Genomic DNA, 27,271 nt, shown 5'->3' on the forward strand with positions numbered 1-27,271 from the left:
ACGTTCATTTGTTACCTGTCCTTGCATTCGGTTCCTTCCTGGTAGCCTGGAGTTGGTCATCCAGTATAGTGGAATGAATGCGTGCAGTGACTGGAGGTTCAGTAGATTTGCAGCATTATATGGAACACCTTAGGAAAAGTTCTGTTGCCACTTCATCCCCTTAGTTTTGTTTTTCAGGAAAACAACCATGTAGTTGATACAGCAGTGCTGTGAAGCTGCAATCATTGCTGCTGAAGGAAGATCCCTTTTCTGTTGAGGCTACAGCCTAGCTGTGTGAAAAGGCATAATTTGCAAATAACATACTATGTAGGGAAAAACCAGAAACAACTGTTTAGAAGTGACCTTGAGGGGAGAAGGCTAGAGAGGCTCATTTGCCTCATGTGCCTTGAAATACTGAGTTGTTTTCCTACAGTGAGTGTCCTGTGAAGAGCTGAGGAGAATGTAAACTGACACATAGTGTTAGAGCTGAGGGGAGAGAAAATGGCATCAGAACACTTGGCATTAGGAGAAAAAGCTCTGCACTAGCAGTGTACACATAGAATTAGAGCTTTTGTTAGCAGAAGATGCAAAATAGGACTTTGAGTATTGCTAATGTGGTGTTAAAATGCAAAATCTCTTTCAGAAAGACTTGTGTGTGTTCTGCATTTTAAAAAGCATTCCTTTACTAATAGCAGTTCCTGGATATTTGTTTTATTGATGTATCCGAATTCGATTATGTACAAGTTTTATTGTAAATCTTTGAAAATGAAAGAAGTCCTCTTTCAAGGTAACAAATGCACTTTGCAGTGTGGAGATAGATGTCTGCCCATGATCTAATGGACCGCTAAATGCAATATACCAACTTTACATTATGAACAGGTTTCCCCTTACAGTTTGCAGGTATATACTCACAGTATAAAATGATCAAAGAGGAAGCATTGTACTGAAATAATGAAGTACTAGAGCGCAGAAAGCTAGTATTTTTTGGTTTAAAACAGTTCTTTGTTTTGAATAGCTTACTTATTTTTTTATTTGCAGGAGGTAGGATAGTTCTTACATTTCTGTCCCAATGTATATTCTGAGAAAGCTGATGGTTAAAAAATACACAGTAAGGAAATATTTGGACAAATTTTGGATTGATATTGTAGCATATCCCCCATGTGACTGCTGCTTGGTAGTGCAGTGTTACACTCTCCAAAGGAGTTTGAAGTAGAACCTTTAAAACTTTTGCAGGGGGTTAATTATGTAATATACAGTAAAAATATTCGGTAAAGTGGGAAAATATGGTAAATAAAAGTGTCTCTACTTTGCATCTTATTCTAGTAATCCTATCCAGCTTCAACAGCTCTTACAACAAACATCAGACTATTAATCCTTAATCACTGTAATCCCTTCAAGAGGCTATATCTCATACACAGTTTCCTAAATATCAATTAGATGGACTTAACCAAATACATTGAACCAATTGGGTGATTAATTATTAATTGTTTTTTAAAAGTTGTTACCAGCACTTCTCCCACCTACACAAGTGATCCACACACTTATTTAGGGGCAGTCAGTATATTTAGTCAGTGTTCTACTCATCTTTGGACATCTAATGATTTTTGCCAATGCTTATTAAAAGCTGTGGCAATTTTAGTAAAGTGGGATGATTTTCTGTAGTACAGGGCTGCGTGTTCCAACACCCATATTACCAGTATAGTAAAATCAGGAAAACTTAAATCTCTGGAGAAACTGTAGACCAAAGAATATGTACCTACAGTGACCTATTTAAAAACAGAAGATGTGAAAAAAGAAACGGAAAAAAAAAAAAAAATGAAAAGGTGACCTTGTCTGTACTGTGTCAACCATCTCATACACTGTTGATAAGAAAAGAATACGGTGAGTCCAAGTCACCAGTCATAGGCTTCGGGAGCTCAGAATATAAAAAAACACATCAGAACAGTTGTTCTTTTGAATCTGGTATCAGTTATCTTTGAAAGTCAGAACACTTGTGTGTATCAATGCATTAGGATGAATTAACGGCTCCTCATACTACCTGGCCAAAATTCCAGGCTTTAACCTCATTTGCTAGGGGAATGGCAGATAATTTCAGTGTGCTGCCTTATCCATGAAGGAATTCTTTCCATAACATTTTTACCTCACTTGGAGATAAGCATGCATTGTCTCCAGTGCTGTCACACAGCCGTTTGATCAATATTTGCAATTGGCAGGGTTCCACTGGAGAGAAACCTGCAGTGACTGCCTTCACTGGGGGTGAGGCTGGGGCTCATTTAGTGGCAGGGTAGGTACAGGAGCTAAGAGGAAATTGAAGAAAGGAGCATATGTAGCCTGAGCCTAGTGCCTGTACCAGTCAGAATCCATAAAATAATACTTTTCATTCTCTTTTGCATGATTTGTATCAGTGACTGTAGTAAGTGTTGTGTGCAGGGATTGAGGGGGGCTCTCCTCAGAAAGCCTTATGTTCTTACTGTGCAGCTGCACATCCTGCTTGATGCAATCTGGTGCATTCCAGAGGAGAAAAAAACCTCTTCTGAAGTATTCTCATGAGCCTGAAAAAAATAGCCCACCTCTGCTATGGCAGATTTGGTAATATCCCAACAGGGGAACAAACTTGTTTAGAAGCAAAAGAAAATTCCTGCCCTAAGCCCCTCCCTCTCATTCCTTTTTCAGTTAAATTTTGCATAATCTGATTTATGTACATGTATTCCCTGCTTCATTGCTAGCACCAAGCCTCTGTCTGTATATTTAATTTACACACATTCGTACAGTATTTATCCACTCTGTATTTATCTGCCCACTTATTTATTTAGCTGTATGATATCTTAACAGAGAACAAATGCAAACACAGATGAAAATTCCAGTGTATTTAAAGGTGAATTGAAATTTATCAGTTGGCTCTAGGGAAATTATTACATTTCTTAAAATATGCAGCTTTTTGCTATCAGTAGAAGCAGAAAGCAAGCTAACTTGACCTATGAAGGTATAAAATCAAAATCAGGTTATATTTTCTTTAAAAATGCTCACGTAGGGAGTGAGCTAGCATTTTCAAAATAATATAAATATAACAACTCAAATATTTAAATTTGTCACTGAAGCAATATCTTCCATGCATTTCTCATAATCTGATGAAGGATGTTGATGTTAATGTTGAACTGTGTGTTTTGTAGATCACATTCCCTAGAAATAACCCACGTCTGTCGTTGTGCTCTGCACTTGTAGTGCACTATACTAACACTGCTCCAGCCTCTGCAGTGTCAGCTCATTAGCACACAGATCTCATATTCCCTCTCTGCACTGTCATTGCAAAAAATTGCTGTTGTACACCTTTACAGCCAACAAATGTGCACTTGCCTTATGTACAATTTTCAAGACATATTTAGAGAAGTAAACTAAACCTTATGTATAGTCTCCCTTGAATTTCTCAAAAGAAATCATTTTTTAATCAAAAGCATAGTTTTCATTAAAATCTGTTGATCATGTAATGATAGTGGTGGGATGTGTGCTGATGAAAAGGGGCTGTGATTGTAGAATCTAATTAATCTACAGACAGATTCCATCTCTCAGCTAAACCTAATCTATCAGCTACAAATTCTTGTCCCAATAATTTTTCTGAGTTTTTTCTTAGGTGTCTTCTAAATCCAGAAAGCTTTTTGTATTTTACCAAATGTAGATGTGTAGTGTGTTTTTTTATTCATGATCATTCATTTTTCAGGAGACAAAAAAAAAGAGGGAAGATGCAAAGACATGCTAACCTTAGGTTGCTAAAATCCTGTAGGTGGTTGTATCAGCATATCAGCACTTTCTTGGAGGGGTCTGCCTTCAGACTTGTAAAAATTTATTTTAGCATCCTTGCAGTCCTTGTGTTTAATCTTAAAAATTCCACTTGGAAGATTTTAATGGAAAAAGTGCATGTTCACTGTTGTGAAAGTGTTGCAGAAGATGATGTCTCAGGACTATTGGCAGGCAGTTTTTGCAGTTTACATGAGCACTGTTTCCCAGGGCACAGGTGTGGGGGGTGTGTGCTCACACTACTCTCACCCCTGAGTGCACATGCGCATGCACGCGTTTTCCTGAGGTGCTGCTCAGCATTTCCTTTTGCCAGTGGGCAGGTAATTTGCTTCCCTTGCATCTGTGTGCTCTTTGGCCAGCTGGCAAAGGACACTGATGCTGCAAGTGGTCAGCTCCTTTCTGCCAAAAGCACAAGCATGTGTTGCTGAAAGTGTTGCCAAGTTTGGGCCATGCGCTGGTGGTTCTGTGGGAGCAGCGAGCACAGGGGACACGTCTGAACTCTCCCAGTATAGAATATACCCTGGCTTATCCAGTGTTCTGTGGTAAAACACCTGGAAATGTGCTTTCTACACAACTCTGTTCATTAGAGACCACTGGAAATGCCTTTTATTTTGCAAAATGTGCTCAGGTATCATGTATAGCTGCAGTATGACCAAGAAAAGCACCTGGTTTCATTTTAGGGCTCAGAGCTTTTGCATTATTGGGTCTAGGTTGAAACATGAAAGGTGTGTTCCAACCAACATTTGTTTCCACTTTGTGGCAGAGAAGATGATTTGTCATTAAACCTAATGTGATCTCAATGTTAGCAGAAGGAATCATACCACTTTCAAACTATGTTTTATTATTTCTTAAATTAATTTCGGGATGAGGTTAATCTTTCTGCTGCATACATACCATCGATGTACTGTTTAGACGTTAGGGTTCCATGTAACTCACATAGTAGAGATGGAAAAAATATCTTGCATGGGTGGACACTTTTTTGAGAACATCTGAGTTCACCAAATGAATAAAGAGTAAAGCATGATAAAGAGTGCCATTTACTTGTTTAGTTTTGGAAGGATTTTGTGCAGATGCAGATGTGAAATTGTTCAATTTCCCTATATAGCACTGGGCCTGGAGGACCCATGGGACTATTAGGGTGGGTTGGAGAGCTACTGATTAACTGCACCTTCCAATGAAATGTAGTTTATCTCTGGGAGGACATGGAGATGCCATGATGGGAAGCTAGCCTGGGACAGAAGCTTTTAATAACAACAACAAAAAAAGCCCCACAGTTTTGTTGAAGGCTGATTCAGAAGTTGTTCAAGAGCTGCAGAAAACAGTGGGTTTCTTTCCTCTGGGTTCACTGTGTTCAGTGTCTGGGAGGTGGGAGGCCATCCTACTGCCAGTGTAGGACTGTTATGCAAGAAGGTGTGAAATCAGAGAGCTGATGTATTTTCAGTGTTTCTTTATTGTCACAAACCATCAATATAACATTTTCAATTTAAAGTACATATTTTGTCATTACTAATTTTAGATTGCTAGTTTTGATTTAGTTCCACATCCTTAAAATGTTTTAGAATGTTATTTTTGAAACAGCAACAGTGTGTTTTCATAGTTCATTTCAAACCAAGCTAACCCAAGCAAACGAAACCTGTGTTCATTTATTGTGAGAAAGGTGTGATGTGAATTGGTGTTGGACATTTAAGTTACAACCTGAGAGGAGTTCTTCCTGTGCTGCTGGAGAGCAGAGATCACTGGAAGGCCATGACCCCTTTTCTGGGGAAACTCATAAGGCAGCCTAAAAACTCTGTACCTATTGTCAGGAGGTTTGTTATATGAAGTCTTGTACTTCCATTGGAGCAACGTGGTGATCTAAAAATTAAAATTTAGAAATGATTGATCTAGATTAAACCACGTTCTTTCTGTGAAGTTGTGATGATCACTGCAGTGAAGCAATTTCTAAATTTCACCCATGGAGATTTTTTTCTTCTAAATATGTATGTGTTATATTTCCTGTCAGAGCCAGAGGCTTCCCTCTGTTGTATCTCCTGCTTTATATTATTGTTGATCTTCAGAATATCAGATGCCTTTGAAATTTCAAATTTGAAATCATCTTTGATTTTTCATGTGATGGAGACTCCAGAATAGACACTCCTGTTCTGCTGTTTGTAGTCATTGCAGCTGGACACTAATACACCCTCCTGCCTGACTCTGTGGGGAAGTTTGGAGATGTGTCTGTATCACCAAATATAGAATGCAGAGTTCATTTTATTAGTGCACAGCAATGTGTGAAATACTCAAAGGCAGTGAGTGCCCTTTCAGTTGATCTCACAAAGATGTAGTAACTGTTAGTGGAGAAACTATGATATATATGCACAGAGGTAAGAGAGAACCAGGTGATAAGGTTTCTGTGTAAAGAGCAAGAGTGAATGTAGGAACAAGTTATGTTAGTGAATCCACTGAGCAGTCATTCCTGCATGTCCTCCCCATTGTGTCTGAGGCTCTGGATCTGTTTTATCATCCAAACTGTTTCTAAAATAGCAATTGGCAACGTGCAGCCCTGGAACAAACACCGCACAGGAGGCACAGAGCCCTTAGGGGTTGAGAATCAATCTGCAGAGACATGGTGCTGTGGATAACTTGCCCAGGCACTTGTAGAAAGGGTGAATTGCTCTCCTGGAAGGGATAATAGCCCAGGTGGGCGCTCTTCTGCTAGAACTGAGCGACCTGTCTAGTCACTTGCATGTAATTTTTTGGCTGGATGTTTGGATGTTTCAGATAAGCTGAAAGTTTTTTTGCTTGGTTTGTTTCAAGTGCAATTTACATGTTTGCTTTCAGTCCACTTATAACTTAAGTAATTGGCCTTGAATGCTTGGTCCTGCCCTTGTGTTGGGCTGGTATTTGCCGAAGTTTATTCAAATGTAATGTTTGAAATTCTGGTCAAGAATTTAAAAAATATGCAGGGCTGTATGGGTGCTTCAATAGCATGAGACTTTTTTTAATAAAAGGACTTTCTTTAAAATTATGCAGCTGTCTGGGTAAGGGATAGCTAGTGTCTGATGGTGTATAGTCTGTGCATAGTCACTCATTTTGTGTATACTTCCTTATTTTCACACGTCTTTCTCCTGCGCTGATGTGTGGGATGGGGCTTGCTGATTTCACTATGGGTGGTAGTGTCACATGCAAGCATCAGGCATTTGGGGCTGGCCTCTGATACAAGGACTGAACCTGGGAAATGGTAGAATCCTCTGGTGGCTCATAGCACAATTTGGATTAAGTTGATTTGTCCTTTTGGTAGCACAGTTTTGCTAGCTCTTATACAAGGGTAGTAAAAATTACCTCTGTCTCAGAGGTACTGCAAGGCTGTTTCCAGTAAAAGACTTGGAGAGCTTAGGCTAACAGCACCTTCTTCAATTTATTGATCACTTCTACTTCCTAAAAAAAAACAAACCCAAAACCAAAAAACAACCAACAAAATGAAAAAAAAAGGGGAAAAAAAAAGGGAAAGGGAAAAAAAAAAAAAGAAGAAAAAAAAATCCCCACCAAAATCCAGCCTACTTTTGATCCTATTGAAAAATGAATTGAAATTGGCAATTACAGATTTGCTGTCCTTGCTATAAGAAGATGTTCATTCTCACTGATGGACCTGGGAGAACATGTGTCACAGCTGTACAGCAAGCCCATCTATCATTTGGTTAAAGAGGAATTTTCAGCTCTTCACCTGAAGTAAGCAAAGCTGTTGGAGACAAAAGAAATTTGGAACTGCAAAGTTTTTTGTCTCCTGTGCCCTTTGGGCCTTTATAATAGGTATGGTCCATACTACTGCAGCAGAGCACATGCCAAATTCTTGCCTACCTGACCCCACACTGTGACTGCTGTTTAAGTGATGGGAGAAAGAGCTGTCTTTACCAGAAGTGTTGCTGTCCGTTGGTTTCTCCAAGTGAGGTGTGTACAATGTGCTGTAATCAGTATCTCACAGCTGCTGCTTTCCCAGGAGATGTGCAGCAGTGCGTGTCAGGGGTTGCTGCCTCCTCTGATTTCTTTGTCTCATTTCCATTTCAGAGATCTTAGGCTGATATGGGAGCTGCAGCCCACTTAGTGCATGTGGATCATGTCTTGTGGATAACAGGGTTGCTACATCAAGACACACATCTTGATTTGTCTTTGTACTCTGCTGTGCATGCTCAATTCCCTAAAACTTTTTGGTGGTTATCATTGTTGCCATTTGTGCTTTTCTGCTGTGTGGGAGAGGATGGCTTGGGGAGAAGCAGTAATGGGTAGGTTTTTTCAGGTGATGAACTTTTTGTAGTCTTCCTACAGGAGAGCATGGTGAAACACTGATTTTTACCGTCTCAGAGGTTTTGTCTTCTTAGACTTTACCACTTGTGTGCCACCAAGTTTGAATTCAAATGAAGTCTGCTGGTCAGAAAACTCAAGTTCTTGCATTCTTTTTTTCCCAGCAGTTAGATGAGAGCTAATTAGTATCTATTGATTCACAAAGGACTGACTCCAGCTCTAACCTTGGATTGAATCAAAACTGTTTGGGGGATTCTAAATTGTCTAGCAAGTTTAATGTACTCACCCATCTTTCTCTGAAGTGTTTGTGCAGTGGTCAGGCAGCATCTCCAGAGTGGCTTCACTGCTGTTGTGGAATCTGTGAAAAGCACTTGGACCTAAGGAAATGCTGAATGAGCAAACATTCTGCATAATACCTACTGTGCAACTCTGAATTTCTTTTTTAAAACATTGCTTTTTGTGCCTATTTGCTTATGACTTCTTGATGAATAGAAGATAGGGATAAAGATAAAAAAGGTACGTGATCATAATGTGCCAGCTAATCCTATTTCTTTCCTATTTCAGCCATGTCAGCAGTGATTCTCATGACTAATGATAGTTTTTATATATTTATATTGAATGCCTTGGCCAGCTCAGACCTACTTCCTTTATAGAACCATTATCCCACTGTTCTGTGCATCCCAGAAGCTAATTGTATATCCCAGAATATCGTGATGGGAAATGATAGGAGCTAGGTGACTTGCTAGTCTTTTTGTTCAGATGTAGTTCCAAAAAGGTTTTAAAGATTTAGATTGGGATCAACGAGAAAATGAGAGAATTAAAAATAAAAGCTTTTTTTCATAATTTCAGATCTAAAAAAAAATTACACAGCTTGAGTTGAAGTCAAATGTTTTGTTTTGGAAATGATGATTTCTGTTTTGTGCATATTTTTTCCTGGTTGAAACAATTTGATGAAGCTGTTCCAAGTCAGCAAGATGTTTCTGCGGGGATGAATCTGCCTTTTTCAGTGTAAAAGCACCTGTTCTGTCCAATTTTTGTAACAACATATAGATTACAGATGTAAATATAAAATGGTGTGTGATTTGGAAGAAATCCTGGGTTTTTTAGGGGTATATAATTCAAACTGCTTGTGATGGATTTTATGGATAGATGACTTTTGTCAGTCAAAGCCTGTGTAGCATGTCTTTCCCCACCATCTACAGGCAATTTACTTTATTACCTGGAGAGGCAGTGACGTAAGCCCAAAATGGATCAAAATGAGAGCAGTTAACCCTCCTGACGTTTTCCACTGCCCCAGATTGGCAATCCAGGTGCAGAAGCTGCTTTAAAGCATGGATCAGTGTAGCTTTATTACGTGCAAAGGGTAGTAAGTGTTGTGAAGGTTTCTACAACTGCAGTGTTCTGTTTCAAAGATGTGTGTTCATGTGCATCAGGTGTGTTTTACTGACAGTTGTTTTGTTCTATATAACACAAAAAAGAATTGGAAGTGGTGATAGTTATGCATGTCTGCAATGATCACTGGGACCTAATGTTCAGTGCTTCATTGTTCTAGCCTCAAAAAAAAAAAAAAAGAAAAAAAAAAAAAGAAAAAAAAAAGCCCTCTGTAAAGAAATAGAGGCAGTCAAGACACATGATGAGGTCTCCCTCTGATGTGATTTACACCAGGGTAGACTTGGAGAAGCTCCGTGGAGTCAGTAAAGGCTAAAAGCAGAGCAGACCCTACTGGGGTGTTCCTGGCTCTGAGTAGGGAATGTGGGTCCAGGACAGCCCATGAATTCTTCAGGGGAGACCCTGAACATCTTCATCAGTGGCACGCCTTTCCTCCAGGGCTGTGCAGGTTGTCCAGACTCTTGACTTCAGCAACTAACTGAATACACCCTTGTGTTGCATTGCACACTGTTTCCTTCTGGAACTTTGGGAAATTTAGCAAAATGCTCACGTTCAGCAGTAATAAGCGTCCCTTTATAAATGATGCTGGGTATCTCAGAAGTATCTGTAATAGCCTGTGTAGAGCAGAATCTGCCAAGGAAAGATTTCGTTTTTCAATTGAAACAAAATAGTGTAAATCAAATAGTCTCCAGTGGAAAGTGCTGACCCTGCTTTTAGCTGAAGTCACTTATACCATGTCTACTTTCAGATTTCCTTTTTTTCCCCCCCTTTTCCAACTGCAGGTTTATTTTCTGTAGCTGTGAAGCTTTCAGTGTTTTTCTCTGCATCAGTTTATGTTTTATTTTGCAATTCTTTTATGAATAGAGGCTGTGTGTCATTAAAGACCGTAGACTCTTCTGTAAAATTTAACTCCTTGTGTCTCTTAGGTGCTTGCATGAATAGTGATAGTCTTGAGTGAAAAACATTGCACCTTTTTTCTGAGTCATTCTAGAGATCATAAAAGAACAGGTCTCTGGTAGAACAAGGTCTTTTACAGAAGCATAAAGCTAACATTTTAATTTATTTTCATGTGTAAAAACACACTGTTGTTTTCATAGATAGGGAACCTATTGTGGGTAGTGATGCTGCTGACTCCTGCATCCTGGTCAGTTTCCAGCTTGGATCAGCATCAACATAAATCAGTTATTCTCCTGGAAGCTTTCTTTAGATAAATTATCTGCACTTCCTGTCTTAAATTCTTATTGTGTTGTTCTGCAGTGCTAGCGCGTTTCACATAAGATGCATCTGAGATTTGAGGCAATCTCTGCAGACGCTGGAGGATACAGTTTGGTATTAAAGTATATTTTCCTTGCAGGCTTTTCTGCAAAGATTCTGTGCTTCCTTGGAACTGTCTGGAGATTCTCTGTGTTAATAAGAATTGTTTTGTTAATTGATTCTAGAATCAGCTGCTTTGGAATAGTCTGCCTTAGTCAGGATCTCCACATGAATTTTAAAATTACATCTTTCTGGACAAAATTCTACTTTCTACTATGTTGTCTCGAAAACCGATTATATCAGCCCAGTCTATTTCTTGTATATGCTAGGTTGATTTCAGTTTACAGCAACGTTCTCTGTGGGGGGATTAAAATCAAAATTAATTGTGTTTTCAAGGAGCCTGGGTGAAGCTGTGTATAAGATATGAACCGTTTCAGTTTCTCAGAAATTCAGCTCTGTAACTGAATGTGTGTGGAGTACATGTGAAAAGTATCTGCAATCTCCAAAGAGAGAGACCTTCTTCTGTAAAATGGGTGTGAGAAGGGCAAAAGTAGTTTGAGAGTCTCCCCCGCCATCCTGCCTGCCTCATTCCTGGATGAAAGAAGCCGTAGAAGTGTAGAGCATTAAGATCAAACCTCCTGGATAATCAGGACTGTGACTTTGTTCTGCATGACAGAGAAGGGCCTGCGGTTCCTGCTGCTGCTGCCTTTTCCACTGAGCCTGCCAGCAAAAGGATCAATTAGTGCCAGCTGCAGGAGTGTAGCTCCCTACAAAGGCCTGTGTCCACTGAGAACTGTTCACTTGAGCTCTCATTATGAACTTCAGGTTAATAACAGGGCATGCTGCTAGCTCCTCATTTACCTGAAACTGAGAGACTATTTTACCAGTTTAGCCATCCTCCTGCCTAGTTTGGGTGGTTTTTTTTGACTGAGTCCAACTTTAAATCTCCAGGAGAAGTGGATCATGTTGTGCTATGATGATAACTGTTACAATGTGTAGCGATTTATTGGCAATATAGAGTAAAAAGTAGTAACTTTAAAATATTGATGATCAAAGCAATAAAGATGTGCAGCTTGATAAATACACCCATTCTTAAAAGCTGGCTTTTTAAATGAATGTCCTGCAGACAATTTTACTTTAACAATAAAATCAGGGCTTTCATTTTGAAACAACCATAGCCTGCCTCATTTCTCAGAGGTGTAGAGGTTGTGAAGTTCCTGTTTGTCCACTGGTGAGTGTTCTTTTCAGAGAGATTGGTGCCATTAATCTTTTTGTTGTTGGCAGTTATGCTGAAAACATCCCACTGCACTGTTCGGTTAGTGTGCCTGGGTGTGCTGGTTGTCATTAGACTAGCAATAAGCTTGTAAATTGGGTAATGCTACAAGTTGAAGATTATTTTAATTGCCAGGATATAATTTTTCTGAGCAACAGGCTTTAACACTGAAAAGTGATTTTGGATGTGGATGGAACAATGTGACTTTTGAAGCTTGGTGCAGCAGCAGTTCCATTACCTGGGTGCACACGGATGTGCTGTTGCTTCCCGCTCAGGCTGCGTTCAGAGGGCTTGGGCCCTTCTGCAGGGCTCATCTGATGGAGTTTCTTGGGAGCATTCACTCCATGTGAGGGAGCTGAGGTGATGGCTATGGCTCCCATTCCTGCAGAAAAGAATTGCTGCAGTCCAGTGGTGAATTGAGCTCTGTGCAGTGGTGGCTCAGGGCACCACAAGCCCTGCCTGGAAGCCAAGGAGTGCAGTCTTAGCTTGGGAGAACTGATCTTTCCTTTTGTTTTCCCTAGAGCACACCCCACGTATCTTGTCATTCTTACAGTGAAATAGGGTAGAAAACCTAGTAAGAATTTCTGGTGCTTATGAGATTTTCCTGCAGGAACAGCAGGTATGTGCCTCAGCCCAGGGCTGGTGGCCCACCAGTGTGCAGGGTCATGGGCTGGGCAGCAGTGGTGCCACAGCCCTGTAAGGCTGCCAGGGAGAGACTCCCTACAACCACAGCAACTGGATCCTTTTCACTTCAAGGCTTTGGAAGCTTTCTTTGGGATCTGTACTCCACAGGGATGTGGTTTTTCCCTTTAGTCAGCTGTCTTTATTCCTTTTTCTCTGCTCTCTGTTCTTGCTTTGCTTTTATAGATAGGAGGATAATTTTAAAAAAAGAGCTATTTCATTTCGTAGAGACAGTGAACAGGCCTGTGAATGGCGCCTTCTGTTCCCCGTCTGCCTGGGTTCACCTCACACCCATCAGCCTTGGCTTGTCTCACTCACATGGAACTGTTTGTGGGCAACTTTCACACTGGAGTAGATAAAAACCCCAAGCTCGCTCACGTTTCCGTTGAAGTGACATTAGTGTAAGTCACTACGCAGGTTGGGTTTGCTCAGATCATTGGAGCTTTCTGTGAATCCACTTTGGCTTTTTGAGGTATTTACCAGTCCTTGAGATGGTGTGAGTTTCCTGCAAAGCTGGAGCTGCTGAAACACTGGAGGGATCCTGCAGCTTTCAGTGAGCCTGTATGTAAATACAGTAACTGTGTGAATGAAAAACCAGCAGTAAAATTCATCAGCATTTCTTTAGTTTCTTGAAGGCTGCCATGCCTCCCACACTGATATGAGACTTCTGCAGCTCCCAGTGATGAACCCCCTGAAACAAATGACTGAAATTAATATTATTTATAGATAACCACAAAGATCATTCATCCTTCTCAAGCTGTTTATTTTTGGGCAGCCCAATGAAACTGATGAAATTGCCAGTTGTCTGAAATGCTGCTGCCAGTTGTTTGAATGAACGGTATTGATTATAGTTACAGGACTATTCATCTCATACTGGCATGCATACAATACATGGATTATAGAAATGTTGTCTCTGTTGACAGCTGGGTTATGAAATGATACACTGAATTATTTGTCCTTGCAGGCAGTGTCTGCATTGACTTTTCTTACCCTAATTCGAAAGTATTAAAAGTTACTTGAAGGAATTCAGAATGGAGCATCAGACTCTGAAAATTAATTAAAGTACCTTTGTTAGAAACAACCAGTTGACAAGTTTATATTGAAATGAGATGACGCAGCAAAACTCCAGTGAGTATTAACTGGTTTAAACAATCTTCTGCTGTGGAGGTGAAGAACATTTTGTTTTATTAAAAGAGTAAAGGACTTCTTAGAAGTTACAGATAGAAAAGAGACTATTTAAGTGTACTCTATTACCACAGTTTTGTTTTAAAATTAAAGAAAACTTTGAGAGAAGCCCTGTTTGCAAGGCATACAGTAGTAGTCTTCTGGCTTCAGAACAAATATCTTCATATTTCTCTTTTTTTAAATTTATTTTTTAAAAATGCATTGATACAGTGATTGTGTTTGACTACAGTTACCCTCAAAAGTTTTCCATTCTTCATTCTGTCGCTTACTTAATGGTGTGTATCCCAGTTGCCTGGGTCATTCCATGACAGTGTCTTTTGCTGTGGGACTCACTGGAGACAAGGTCAGCACATGGCCTGTGGGCTCTGGAACAATCTGTTCTTCTAACTTCAGTGAGTTGGAACCCCAAAAGTTGAAATAAAAGCCCATTCACATTTTAGAGGATGTGCTCTCTCATGGATATGTTGCGGTATATTTGAAGGATTCATATTTTGAAAAAGTGTGGTCATTGAATGAAGATTAGATAGATTTTTAAGTACTGTGCTTGAAAATTGTCTTACTCTGTAGCCATGAGTGAATGAAAATAGATTTAAGTGCTTAGAGCATTTTTATTTTAGTTTTGCTTATGCTTACTTGTTTATATCTGAAATAACACCACTGCCTGTAGCTGCTGTCCTGAGAGCATACTTTCCCTATGTTTACCTGAACTAAGTGGTACAATGAGCATAACTTTAATAGTACTCAGTGGTGACAGAAGTAACTGTAGAATACTAGGGTGTGTTTTAAATTATGTTTGCAATTGTAGCAAATTTATTAAATAATTGCATTTAAAGTTTCATTCAGTACCTCAGTCCAAGTCACTCCTGCTGGCGTAGATTGACTTATTCCTCATGGAAACAGATCTATGTCACTACGATTCTTAGCAGTTCTTTTGGGCAGTACAGTGTTTACAGATTTGCTATGAATTGTCTGTTGTTCGGTTGCCAAAGGGTCTTATTCTTCCTCAGCTTGTATTACTTGTGATAGCTTTCAAGTGGAATATTTTTTACCATAATTCCAGGTTTGTCACAGCATGAACTACCAATTTCCTGGATAGGAAAATAATTTTTTCTCTTGTTCTTTCTTTCATTTCCTTCATAGTCTGAGATTTATTTTTAATCTGTGAAATTTTTAACAGAGAATAGGCTTCATTTGAGCATCTCCTGTCATTGGTTTTTCAGATCCTATCAAGCCACTTTTTATCTGTCTGCTTCCTTCTGCTTGCTTTTCCTTTGTCTCGGCCTCTGCAGTGAAGCTATTCTAATACCACCGCTTTAATTGACGATGTTTTATTCTTAAATTCTTTCTCCAAAAATTTAATCTCCTCCTATGAGACGGGATAAGCTCCGTGTCTCTGTAAGTGGATGAGTTAGCAGAATAAATATCCTCCGTGTTCATGGGAGAGCAGACACCCCCATACCCACGCTGTCACAGAGAGATGGATTCTGTTGATAATTTGTGTGGTGCAGTGGCTGACAAGATACAGTAGCAAGGATAAAACACTAGCGACTGCACTTGGCAAAATTTAGTGGTCTCTTCAGCTGTGAATGGCTCTGCTTAATTGTTCCCCTGCTGAAACGATGCATCAGAGCAGCACAAGCTGAGCAGTTTTGATGGCTGAACTTGCTCCTGCTGCTCGTGAACCAGACAGACTGCAAATGCAAACAGTAGGTGCTCCCCTTACCTCTAATTACAGCATGGATGGGAGTTTGACTGTTCAGCTGCAGTGTCAGGTTACTCACAAAGCCAACTTGGGAGGTGATAAGCAGGTATTTTTGCTAGATATCTTTGCCTTTCTGGCTTCCTCGGCAGAAAGGACAGCTTGAGGGTGAAGAAGTTTACAGTGATGAATCTCTCCTTCTTTTCTTTTTTTAATTATGGAAAACTGTGGCATTTCTACAGTTCATTTCAAGGAGGAAAATTTCCTGTGAATCCTAAGGAAGGGTGTCCTTCCCTAAGCAAAATTCCTCATTCTTCTGTGGAGATGCAATATGACTGCTGTCCTGGATGTGTTTTAAAGGTAAAGATCAGTTGTGGTAATAAAGATAACCTGTGATGGTTATCTGGGTTCTTGAGAAAAGGATGGCAGAGGAAGAAATAAGAAAGGGTGATGTCATTTGAGAGGTTGCTTTATAGGTCTTGTAGCTAAAACACCTTATTTATTATTCTTTAGTGTTCTGCACTCTTGTCCATAAGGGCATTAACACCTTGTTGGAGAACTTGAATGTTGAAACTAAGCACCCTAATGTCCAAACTTGCCTTTCAACAATCTGCTCAGCTGTATAAAATGCTGTGTGGTATCTAATCAGGCTGCAGCTTTGTTCTGTGTCAGCAGCAATGTCCATTGCAGGAGGCAGTCTGTGTAATCTCTGTTAGATGTCAGCTGGGGTGAGTCGTGTTGTCTTTCAGGAGAATGAGAACATGCTTAGCTTAAATAAGTGGTTATTTTTTTCAGATCTAGTTAATCACAAGCCCAAGTTTTTCACCTGAACTGTCCTTCCAGAGTCATCCATTCAGTGTTGGGAGAGAGGAAGAATAGGACCAAGTGCGTGAAGGGAAGCCACAATTTGGAAAAGGATCTGGAGTCAAGAGTTAAATTGCACTTCTTTCTAAAAAGAGAAATGGCTTGAAAATACTCACTTCTAGGGGATAAACTTGGCGTGTTTGCTGGTGCTGTTACTGTCAATCTCTCTTTCTGTTCCTACAGTTTCTCAACAAAGGGAGAGGAAAAATTCAGTGTAGTTTTGTGTTGATTCCTCCAGAGTGAAGAGGAGACTCCTCTGGCTACTACTGAATCCTTGCATGACCCAGTCATTTTGTTGGAATTAAATATTACTATCAAACATAGATTAAAACAATAAAATCCCAAAGGTTCTGTGCTTAAAGAGACAGGGTAAATAAATTAATTATATATACTATGTTTTAAATTATTTCCTACTGTCCTTACTCATAGCACCAACATGACAGTCAACTAGAAGGGAAAAAACATTTCTTCTTTTTTTTTCCTCTCATTTTTGTAAGTGGCAGCAATTGCTGACTTGTTACAGGATTACATTCCTGTGTTTGTTAGTCCCATTGCTTTGTCTTCTTTTTACTTATCCAATAATAGGAAAAGAGAAAGAACTGTATGTAGAAGTATACTGCTAAATCCATGAAAATTTTTGAGCAGCCCATGACTTTTCAATCCATGGAGTTCATAATTTAGTTTGTTTAATATGGTTTCTGTAGGTCTCAGGACTTTTTGCAATACTGAAATACACTGACAGTGCTTAACTAAAACTGGCGTACCATGTGTTTGCATTTCTGGCACGTTGTTGCAGACTTTTTGTGGTGTAGTGGAAAACCATAAAGGTCAGCAGCTGTGTGTCCATACAGTAACCTTAGGTCCATGATCCTAACCAGAAAGGGCATTGCAAGTGTATTATTCTAATGAGAAAGATTAGAAACAAATCAGAATATTTTTAGATGTGTCACATTTACTTAGAGCAGATTCAACAGTGAGTTTAGTCCCAGAGGCAACAGCACAACAGAGGGGCTTGAATGCCTGCTTTTCTTTTATAGGTGATATCTGTAGAACAGGAAGTAAGAAATATTGTCTGGGCTTCTTTGGGAAGCTTGGAAGAGCTGATGAATTCATCAATCCCTTTTATGCAGCTCTTCTGGAGGATTTAAATCTTCCTGTCTTCATCTTATTAAATTATTACGAGAAAGTCATTCTATTGTTATCAAATTCATTTTTCTTATGCAAGTTTCTGTGCTATTTTTGTTAGAGAAAGGTATTGTCTCACTGATAACATTGCCAGTGGGAAGGAGGGCTTGGACTGGCTCGTGCAAATGGAAAATACATGGGGAAAATCAAAGTACAAAGAAGTCTTCTGTGCTTATAGCTGACATTTCTTAGAAAATGAGGTCTCTTAAGCCTCCTAGTATAGTCTGGAGAGACACTTCACTTAGTCCATTAATCTACCTGAAAAGCTTTACCACTTGAGTTCAACAAATAAACCTATTCAGGACCAACAAAAGTTTTAAGTCCAGAAATAGTCTGTTGGTGGGACACTTTAAAAAGCTTGATCGTGTCAGGGAGTTGGTTTGAGAACAGAGTAGGAAAATTCAGTAGCAGTAGCCCAACATCAGCTCCTACAAAGCATCAGTTTAATCAAATACAAGGGCATGTTACCATAGCCCTTTCTGTTATCTGCTGCTTAGGCAGCATAGAATTACATGAGATGCATTTGTGTGAGATGCAGAGAAAGAGGTTTCCTGGTTTGGAACGTTTGTGATGAGCTGCTTTTTGCTGAATGATGTGAATGCTTCTCTTGACTATTACACGGGTTCTAACAAGAGACAAATACTTTAAATTTTCTTTGAAATTGGCTGTGGAATTTTCAGGTTAAAATTCAGAATCATTAATCTGTAAAACCTAGACGATATTGTGAGTTACTTTATAAGAAATTAGTAAAGCAGAAATTTAATAAGTTTTTATTTGGCAGCACATGGGTACATTTAAATTAAAGTAAGCCATTATCTACAATCTCTAGCCGTAGTGACATATCAGTTCCTATTTTGTTGTGCATAGCAAGCTGATCTTTTAAAAGCTTTTTTTGAAACGCAGCTGAAAAATTAATGGAGCTCATTGAGTTCATGCAGTGGTTCCTCCCATGGCTGTGTCTGTGCCTGCAGTGGCTCAGGGTTGCCCAGCCTCCCCAGCCTGGCAATGTCACCCGGAGCTGGCAGTGACTGTCCCCACTCTCACCTCTCACCAAGATCCTCCCTGTCCTTAGCACAGTTTTGTTCCATGACTGACCTCCCAGAGCAGGTGATGCTGAAACAAGGGATAAGCAGCAGTAGGGAGAGGCCTTCAGGGTGGGATGGTCTTCTAGAAAGAGCTCATGCTGCAGCTCACTGCAGAGCCTGAGCAATGGTACAGCCATGTGGGAAATTGCCTTAAGGCAGAGAAATTTATTGCCTTCTGTCATCCAGAGTGCTGCAGTTGAGTTGTTTGGTAAATTGGATGTCAATTGGATGTCCTGAACATACACACTGCCCTTTTGGGGCTGTTTTCCCCAGCTCTGTACTGATTTGGGTGTTGCACAGTTGTGTTTCAGACAGCAGTGAGACTCATCTGCTTATTCCTTGGCTGAAACAATATGCCTTGGATGGGATAACTCCTACCGATTTGTCAAAGACTGATTGAGAGTTGAAGTGTCTAGCTGAGGGAAGAATCCACAGTGTATTGCTCTTTAGAAATTCCTACTTACTTTCTGCCATAAGGATTAACCTTCTTGTTCTCAAAACCAGAAAAGGCTTGGAGAGAGTTGCAGCAACACTGTTTTGGACTTCTGCTTTGTTTTTCCTCTCTCTTCTTTACTCAGTAGTTTTGCAAGATGCTTGGAATTTATTGGTGTATACAAGCAAGTTGTTAGCAGATTTAGTGATTCTTATAAAATCCAGAGAGAATATTTTTTGATACTTCCAATGAAGTGTCAGAATATTTTCAGAAGAAACCTAGTGTTTGCTAACTGTATTTCCAGTAGAGAGGAGCTGTAATGGCAATAACATAATCCGGATTTTTTTTAACTGTCTGTGGTTCTACATCCATTTCTACTCATGCTAATGAGACCACAAACATGGTAAGAGCATAGGAGGATTTTTTGGCCTGGATTGTGTTTGTGAATAAAAGAGTTTCTAACTCATAGGAATGGAAGTTACAGGAATCTTCTCATTTTCTGTTAACTCTCCTAGTAAGTGAGAGAGGGAGAGGAAGGAAGGGCTGTACTTGGAAGACATGGATATGCAGGTGTTTTACTGCTAGGAGAGACTTTACTAAGTGTTGGTAGAGAAGAGACCAAGGAAGTGTGGAAGTGTAATGGTGCAAATCAGACAAAATCATCTAACAACCCCTCACAGAGCTGGATTGTGATGCCTCAGGAAGGGGCCCTCCAGGGTGAGAACCATGGTCATTTGACCCTCAGCTCTGATTCAGTCTTGAGCTGACACATGCTTCAGCCCAGGTCTGTCCACCAAAACACTGAAGCATGTTCTTAAATTTGTGCCCACAGCTTTGGGATGTAGGACATTGAGTAAAGCCTTCTGTGCATGCAGAGCAAGGTTAACTAAGCTGTGGTTCTTCAGGTGTATGTGTTCTAGAGAGAGTCAAGTCTGCCCCATGCTGCCACTGTCTCCTAACACACCCAGTGTTCTGGTGAGGACCTGTGGGGTCTCTTCATCCCAGAACCGAAGAGCTGCTGGTCTGGCCTGGCTATGGGGCACTTGGTTCTGGTCTGTCACGTGAAGATGTGGGAAGAGCCCCACTTCTCTGGTAGCATCACTCGTGCCCCTGGAGACCAGAGTCTCTGCTGTTGCTGATGATTAATGAGATTGTTCTCTGCTTATGAATGTAGCAGCATCTCCTGGAGCACAGAAATTGCAGGTGCACTGTGTTAACATTTCACAGTGCAGGTGGCTGAGACCAGACTTTAAATCAGTATATAACGCTATGACACTGTGTCCAAACCCTCAGAAATTAACAAATAATTCCAAACTAGGTCTGTCTCTCTTGGCCTCCCCTTCTCTCTCTGAGAGGGCAGCAATCAGTTAAGAATTAACATGTAGCAATGTGACTTTCCCTTCACAATCATGCTTTTGCTGTACCATTTCCATCAATTTTGGCTTCCACATTATTCAGCTGTGCACCAGACAACTCTTTTGTTATGTGCCAATTAACCCAGCTTGATAATAGTGATTATGCATAATTTATAAAGAATAATATTCTTGTTGTTCTCTGTAAATAAGGCACTGGCTTAGCTGAGGGTACTAGTCTGTGAATTACTGTCTGATGTGATCATGAAGGTCCAGGAGGCTGGTAGCAAGAAGGACTCTGAGGGCTAAGGCAGATGGAAATAATGTCAACAAAAATAGATGGGTGGATGCTTTTGTAAGGGCAGTTGGGATGCTGATGTGGCATTTCTGTAGTCTGCGCTTGCAGTGTGAATAGGTCTCTCAGTTCTAGTCCAGTTTTCACTGAATGCCATGTGAACTTCTCCAGTGGTACTGGTGGATGCTTTATTGGACCCTTAAGAAGCAACTTCAAATAATTTCCCTGGCTCCTGAATGCAGTTTTCACAGACATCCTGTTTCTGCTTCTGCATTAACTGATCTGAAGCCTCTCAGACTGATATGGAAAGGAACTCAAGGGTGAGAATTGCACAGCTCCATGAACTTTGAGTAGAACAGAGGAGGAGATACAGAAATGTGAAATCCAGTCCACTGGTCCAAGATGTACTTGCCGTGATGGTGCTTGCTGGAATACCATTGCAGGGCCTCCAGGAAAGTGTGAGGGACTGTTGCTTTGGGTAAACTGGGCTGTCTGTCAGCCAGCACCGTGCTCTGCAAACACAGAGCCAACTGGAAACCCTCCAGGGCTGGAGGCTGCTTGCACAGCTGCTCTTCTGGCATTCACATCCCCGGTGTCCTTGGACAACCTTCATAGTGACCTTCACCTCCTGCTGCATTTTACCCAGCTCAGGGCTTCAGGTGTGTCGGCCACTCTGCCTGTCCTATCTCATCCTCTGTGGTATATCCCCACAGGCCTCTAAATGGCACCACCTCAGCACACTCAGCTCATCTTTCATCACACTGCCAGAGCTGTGTTTTGATTTATTGCCTCTCACCACAGTGGCCCAGAATGAAGCCAACTTCTGAAATCACTTAGGGAAGGATCTGCTGAACAAGCATACGTTTAATAATATGCCTCATCTTTTTACTTCCTCCACACTGAGATGTTGTAGTGATAGGAGAAATCCCTTCAGAATACTGGGCTGCTGGAGATGGCAGCTGCTGATTCGTGGCTCTGAGGCACAGCACTGCCTTCAGCTGCTGCTCCTTGATTCAACCCTGTGTGCTGCCTAACATCCTCAGCTACAAAATGCTGCCCTTTTCTGATGGGTATGATTTACTTTTTTCTTCATACCACAAAGCTCTGGCTTTCCCTGAGCCTATTGTTTAAAGTATTGTTAAGATAGATTGTCTCTGAAGAAGGTAACAGTAATGAAGTGGGTTCTCCCTGGTCTACCACATCTTGTCAAGTTCATACTAAAAACACTTTCTTGAACATGGCTTTTTGTTTCAAGGCAGAGTGCTTGATGGCTTGCGGAACTCTTATTATTTTGGACATACTTACAGAAACGTTCGTGTTTATTTAGAATGCTTATTATAATATGCATATTATTAGAATATACTGCCTGCTTGTAAATAAATGGCTACTAAATTTTCTAGTGTGTTATAACTGGACAATTTTTTTTAAAGAACAGGGATTTTCATACTTTCCTCCCACCAACATTTTTAGAAAAATTGCTTCAGAAAATAAGAGATGCGATTACAATCCAAAGTGATCAGAGCAAGCAGGCATGACATATGATTTTAAATTATAGGCATTTCAAATGGTGCAACAGATGGAAACAAGTTATTTCACTTGAGTGAGTGTTACATATTTGTGTTGCATGCACACTGTCCGTGCTTCTGCAGAGATTAGTCACGAAGCAGGAGTTAGATATTGGATGTGAAGAACGCAAAACGATCGTTGATTTTGCTGTGAATATATTTAGACTCTCCTGCAGAAAGTTTTGACAGGTCCTCTGGCTCCCTCTCAGGTGTTAGCTCATCTGCCATGGAGAGCTCATCTGCCATCTCTCATGGTTCATGGAGAAAGGAGTGTGTGGTTTTGTGTATAGGATTGGCTGACGCTTTCACCAAGGGCAGAGTTCAGTGAACTGCTTTACATCCACTCATTAAGTCTCTGCCATGCTTTGAACTTGAGGGAGACCTGTGCCATAAATCTTAGGCATCCAGGATGATGGAGCTGCAATCAGGAGCAGAGTGTTGGCGTTGCACATACTGCTGCTGTTGGCAAGGCATTGATTTTCCTGGAGTAGCTGAGCAGAAACCTCTCTGCAGCAGGGTATGGAAGGCAGGTACCAGTGCCCTTCCATTTTTCTCCAGCAGTGAGTTTAACTGTCTACCAAGAGAAGCCTCTTGTGCTTCTTCTGCAAGCATCTACTCTGGTGTCAAGATCTCCATAGGCAGAAAGCAGAAGAGGTCACAAATAACATAAATCCACATCATTTAAATTTGACTTCTGCAGCTTTTAGAAGTCTTTCTTCTAAAAGCTTTTTGTTTGAAACTGTGTGGTATGTATTTAATGTCTTTCCTTTAAAAAAAATGCTTCTTGTGAGGGTGGTGGGATCAGGATGAAAAGTGTTCTGTTAGCAGCAGAAAATCGTGAATTACCAGGATGGGTTAAGAATAGAAAGCTTGGCTGTGTCTGTGGTGACTGATCTGAGAGCTTGAACTCCATCTTGTAAAGACACAAGCAGGAAAATGTAGTATTCTGATCAGCACATACCTAAGTATGGTCCTTAAGGCCCTAACACATTTTTTAAACCATCTTCCAAAAAAATCAGTTGATTTTTATGACACATATATATCTTCTCTCACCTTTAATACATTTTAAGTTTAAACCTCTATTTTATTTCTTTCAAACTCCAATGGTTTATACTTCAAAATGAGTCATGATTATCTGACTCACAGTCTTCCAAAAGGAATGTTTTAATAGTATTCAGCATCAATGGTACATTTGAAAAAAATGGGTGTGTAATAGGGATCCCAGGTAAACAAAATCCTTTCATATTTTGGTCCTGAGAGGAGGCTGACATTTCCTGGAAACTGGCTGGATTGACTGCTGGGTTTTTTCCACCATCAGAAATGTGTCATAATTACAGAGATTCTGAATGGCAAGTGATTTTTTTTTTTTTTTTTTTTTTTTTTTTTTTTTTTTTTAAGAAAACCATGCATTATAATTTGGTAGGTTTGTGGGACAAATGATTCATTTTGTGCTTGAGTTCTAACAAGATTTTACATGAAAAAAAAAAAAAAAAAAAGTGTTTTTTACTAGCCAGTAACCTGAAAAGAGGTATTTTGGACTCTACGCCATCTTAAGCTGGGGAGTAGCTTGGGAGCTAAACAGAAGTGAGTAGAAAATAGCAATACATGTAGCACTGCCTGTTCCAAGCTGCTCAGGCTACCTGCAGAACCTGCTCAGACTACAGTTTTCACAAAGTTACACACAGCTTTCTCAGTAAAATCAAGGTTATGTTCAGCCTGTCTTAAATTTGGTGCTCAAAATTGCCCTTTTTATTCACATTTTCAACGTATTAGCTAGTTTTTTAAATACCAAAGCTTTAATTGGCATATATCCCAAACTGTCAGTTTGGGCCAGAGAGGTTTTTTATTCTGGTTTGGTTTTATCTGACTGAAGCTGTGCTAGTGGACAGATAGCCCATGGTGGCATGTGTGAGGCTTGGTGCTTTGGTGTTCCCACCAACACCATTCCAGCCCAACAGCCTGGCTTTGGCCTTGCAAGCTGCATTCTTCGTGTGCTCAGAAAATTCACACAAACCTTTCAGTGTGAGAAGAAGATCATGCACACAATGAATTCATGTACATTGCTAGGGTTTTATTTGACCACAGTCATATATATAAAAGCCAAAATGTGTAAAGTTTAATGAGTCAAGTGTGTCATAAGTAGTTGGGGACACTGAACGAAGCCGAGGTTGTGGTGATGGGTTTGTACAGCACCAAGGAACTGTAATTGTGATTGGGGCTCCAATATCATCTTGAAAAGCAGACAAGAAATAGACTTCCTTAACAGTGTGTGATAGAGTTGTGAAATGGTGACCAGAGTAATCTTGAACAGGATCTTGACCAGAGAGCGTTCAAGGCTGCTTTGATCTGAACACGTGTTTTGCTTTCCAGTAAATGATTTGTAAAATATGAATGGATTAATCCTTATGCCTTTCATTTGCAATTTAATAATATCCCACTCCTGCTGCCTGAACATGCTGTTTTTATTTTATTTGCTCTCCTAAAAAGAAATGCAAACTGAAGTAAGTGTGTATATTTGAAGAAGACATTAGACCGAGCAAAGCAAGCTGAGTAGTTCTTTATAAAAAGAACTAGATAAAATATTGCAGTTTCATCATTGAGAAAACTGATGCCATAAGTGAAGTAACAAGAGTAAATTATGGTTTTGTTTTGTGCTCTCCTGTTGAGGTTTTGCGTTGGATTTTTTTGTTTGTGAGGGCATATCTTTTTCTAGGTAGGATGAGAAGTCATGTTATAGCCAGTATCTCAGGAATATTTGTATCCATTTTCAAGTTGTAGCTTCCTTGGTTCCCTCCTGCCTCCAGGAATTTTCACTGTTAACTATTCAAGGAATAGCTGCTTTCAGAAATGCATCTTTTCTCATCTGAATTTTAAACAATATTTTCTTCATGACAGAATTCAGTATCCTAACTAAAGATGGTTTTATTGGCTATAGGTAAATGCAGTTCACTTCATTTAAATTTTTTTATATGATGGGCTTGTCTTTAAAGGAAGCTCTCAAGTCTGATTGCCTGGAGCCCCCTGAAAGTAGCTCATTCTGCATTCAGGGGCACTGCTGTGCTGATCTCCTCAGGGCTCAAGGTAGAGAGAGTTGTTGCTTTTCATCCTGTGTATTAAAATGAAAGCAAAAGAAAGCAGTAGAGGCATTGTCTGTCTCTCTAAGAGTAACTCTGTATTCTTACTGTAATGGGTAAAGTTAATGGTAACCCTTGCTTTATTACAACAAGGAGGTCAGGATGGAGCGCTAGAAAACGGCAGCTGCTCTGAGATAGGCTGCATATTATTCCATTATAAAGTAGTCCCGTTAGTCTGTTGGCTGAAGTTGACAGTGAGAGTTGTCTGGAATCCAAGACAATTGGCAGAAGAAAGTGGAGGGGATAAAATGATTTCACAGCTGAGGAGAACTCAGAACACAGAGCCGAGGAAGCAAGACATGATAATGTCAGCTGAGACGGAGCTCCTGCAGCACCTTCCCCCCAAAGAGCTGTGGGAGTGTCACTGGGACAGGTGACAGTGCCCTGTGACACGGGGTCATCTTGTAACACCTACTTTATAGGAAATTAATATGGACAAAGGGGAAATTACTTACTCATAAAAGAGTAATGAAGGAGGAATAGTGTCTGAGGTATTGTAACCTCTGACCGCTGACTCCAGAACTTCCAGGCTGTTACATCCAGGGCAGAAGTGCCCTGGCTGCCACACCTGGGAGGATCCTCCTGACTTCTACAATTCTGTCATTAATGATACCATCCAGTGGAAAAACATGTATTATGATCCTCCATTAACATATCTCTTTTGTTAGCTTTTTACATCTTTTCTTTAAACAAGCAAAATTCAAACCTACTTGTAAATGTTCCTAGTAACGCTTCAGTTGTTTATAGTAAGAACTGGAAGCAGAAAAAAAAAAAAAAGGTGTCAGAGAAGTTTTGACTTTAGCTTCTAGGCAATAGACAGTAGAAATGTCAGGTCTTATACAACCTTGTTGTGTCAGAAATACTCACAGTCACTAAAACATAAAGAAACTAAATACCATTAGAAAGCAAAAATAAATTTTAAAAATACATAAAATGTCTAATAACTTGTGTGAAGTGGGGCATCCTCTGAGATTCTGGCCTGCAGCCTTCCTGGGATCTGAGTGCAAAAAAAGACCTTATCTGGTTAATCTTGGGAAGTTTCAGTGGTGGGCCTGATTTGACTGGAGGGGGAATGGAAATGCAAGTAAAACAGACATCTGGGTTCCTTGGGAACACTGATGCTTAGGATGGCTCAGCTGCTATTCAGTATGAAAACTAAGATTTCTATTTATTTGGCTTCAGTAGTTGCATTTGGTTGGTTGGTTTTGGGGTTTGGGTTTTTTGGTGGGGTGGTTGGTTTGGTTTTTTGTTTTGGGAGTTTTTTGTTTTGGTGGTGGCTTTTTTTTTTTTTTTTTTTTGTTTTGGGGTTGTTTTTTTGTTTGTTTGTTTTGTTTTGTTTCGTTTTGTTTTGTTAAATTTCCATTGATAAATACTTGCCTTGCACCTAATGCCGAAATAATGGCTAATCATTAATCTCCCCCATTGGATAACTGCTGCTCAGGACCTCTCTCCCTCCTTTGTGGACATTGAAACTTTTTCAGATCAGGTTATAAAGCAACTTGGTTATGTGCTGTCTGTGGAAACAGATGTGCATCCACATAATTAAGAGTTTCATAGCTCATTAAAAAAAATGGCTTTTTTTCTTGAGGAATGAGGTTGAACTAGGACTTGTCCAAATAATCTCTTTAGCAAAAGTATGTGTTTGACCATCTGTATTTTTCAAATAGGGAGAAAAAACCCTATAAATCAACTGTGATTAATTAAGGAAAAATACCAAAATTCTTACTCAAACATGAAGATTGTTCTGATTGTCAGTAGAAAGTAGTTTGTAAAAAGACCTTAAGGCTAAGGCTTATAAAAATTTTTCTTGTGGCTCAATGATGCTAGA

General features: G+C 40.0%; 1 protein-coding gene across 10 annotated transcripts in view; it reads left to right on the forward strand.

Annotated features, from left to right (window-relative positions):
• GRIA3 (glutamate ionotropic receptor AMPA type subunit 3) overlaps positions 1-27,271 on the forward strand; it is a 125,347-nt gene that overhangs the window by 1,377 nt on the left and 96,699 nt on the right. The gene's annotated exons all lie outside the window — the stretch shown is intronic.

This window comes from Zosterops lateralis (genome assembly GCF_965231275.1).
Source record: "Zosterops lateralis genome assembly, chromosome: 21".
In the NCBI taxonomy this organism is placed as follows: Eukaryota; Metazoa; Chordata; class Aves; order Passeriformes; family Zosteropidae; genus Zosterops; species Zosterops lateralis.